At 39.1% G+C, this 2041-nt stretch overlaps 1 protein-coding gene across 2 annotated transcripts in view; it reads right to left on the reverse strand.

The window, feature by feature from the left end:
- The window catches only part of ZFYVE9 (zinc finger FYVE-type containing 9), a 174650-nt gene that overhangs the window by 148879 nt on the left and 23730 nt on the right, over nt 1–2041 (reverse strand). The window lies entirely within an intron of this gene.

The raw sequence follows: 2041 nt of genomic DNA on the forward strand, positions 1-2041 counted from the left end.
CTGGAAATGAGAGCTGCATTTGCCCTTCCTAAACCCAGAAGCCTGTGAGGTGTCATTGAAAACCACAACAGCTGGGTGGCAGCTGTGGCTCAGTGAGTAGGGTGCTGGCGCCATATACTGAGGGTGGCTGGTTCAAACCCAGCCCTGGCCAAACTGCAAAAAAAAAAAAATAGCCGGGCGTTGTGGTGGGTGCCTGTGGTCCCAGCTACTTAGGAGGCTGAGGCAATAGAATTGCCTAAGCCCAAGAGCTGGAGGTTACTGTGAGCTCTGACATCACAGCACTCTACCCAGGGACATAGTGAGACTCTATCTCTTAAAAAAAAAAAAAAAAGAAAGAAAGAAAGAAAAAGAAATTGTGGTAATACACACAATGGAATATTATATAACCATAGAAAAGAATGAAATCCTGCCATTTGCAATAACATGCATAGAACTGGAAAACATTATGTTAAATGAAATAAAAAAAATTTATAGATTCTCATTCATATGTAGGAGGTAAATATTAAAAACAACTGATCTCATAAAAAAATATGTATTTTTATATATGGGCTTATTACAGGCCAACATAAAGTTGAAAACAATAGGATAGCAGGGAATTAGGGAACAAAGACTTCATGATGGCAAGCTTTTTGGTCAAATCTTATTACAACAGAATTACAACAAAAACCTCCACATAATCTATTATTTATATAAATATTTATTTAACTACTACTTGAGCATCTATCCAAATATCAGGTACTATGCTCCTTTAACAATGAAGGCACAGATTAAACACCATATTATTAAAACATTTTTTAATGATTAAGTCATTTAAACACTCAATGAAGTTTACCTAACCAGGTTGGTGAATTTAAGTCTTAAGCACTGAAGATGAAACAACAACAAAAGAACAACCCTAGCCCTCATGGACTAATAGGGGGAAATGGATAATAAACAAGATAAACACGTAAAATATATGATCTGCTGTATGATACAGGCTAAGGAGAAGCAAAGAATGGAAAGGAAGTTGGTGGGCTACAATTTTACATAAGGCAGCCAGGGAAGATCTGGCTGAATGTCAGAGGCGACCTTGTGAATATCTGAGGGAAGAGAGTGCTGAATAGGAAACAGCAAGAACAAGAAACAGATTAAATGAGGGAGAAGAGTAGTATTCAAGGGGGAGGCATGGGGCGGGGGGTAGGATTAGGTCTGGCCAACTGCCAACACAACAAAATTTCAATGTACTAAGAGAATATAGATACTTCATCTGGAATTTGCTTTTAAAAACTCTAATCTGAGGCTCAACATCCACAGAACAGTGGTTATGGTGCCGACCACATACACCGAGGCTGGCAGGTTCGAACCAGGCCCAGGCCAGCTAAACAACGACAACTGCAACAACAACAACAACAAAAAAAATAGCCAGGTGTTGTGGCACGTGCCTATAATCCCAGCTATTTGGGAGGCTGAAGCAAGAGAATCGCTTAAGCCCAAGGGTTGAAGGTTGCTATGAGCTGTGATGCCACAGCACTGTACCGAGGGTGACAAAATGAAACTCTGTCTAAAAAGAAGCAGATCCTTGATGAAGAGGCCCTAGCTGGGATCCTTCGATATGGAGAAAGAAAAAACAGTCTGTGAGTAAAGAGTATTATGTATATGCCCACACGTATATATGCATGTGTGGAAGGAAACACAATAAATCAGTTGAAACTTGGGGGAAAAATGTGATTGAATTAGTCCACAGAATCACTGTTGAGAGTAGATAAATGGAGGACAGAAGGCAAGTTCATGGGATATGTTTATCTGTACTGATCTGTCTGCCTACTTCAATCAGAACACTTCTAGGTGCTGCTGTTGGGATTCTGGTGCTAATAGAGGATTTACTGTTGACTGTACTGCATTGGTTTAGAACTCTGGGGTTATTCTAACAGAATGGTTTAATATTTTAGGTTCATTTCAATAGTTAATGGTCAGCAAAGTACCTAGAACATAGCAAGGTGATTGAGATTATAAGAAGCATCATCAAAGAGACACACACATATAAATAATAATAGCAAACTTA

The sequence above is a fragment of the Otolemur garnettii genome, unplaced genomic scaffold, assembly GCF_000181295.1.
Source record: "Otolemur garnettii isolate 467f Iridium unplaced genomic scaffold, OtoGar3 scaffold00159, whole genome shotgun sequence".
NCBI lineage: Eukaryota > Metazoa > Chordata > Mammalia > Primates > Galagidae > Otolemur > Otolemur garnettii.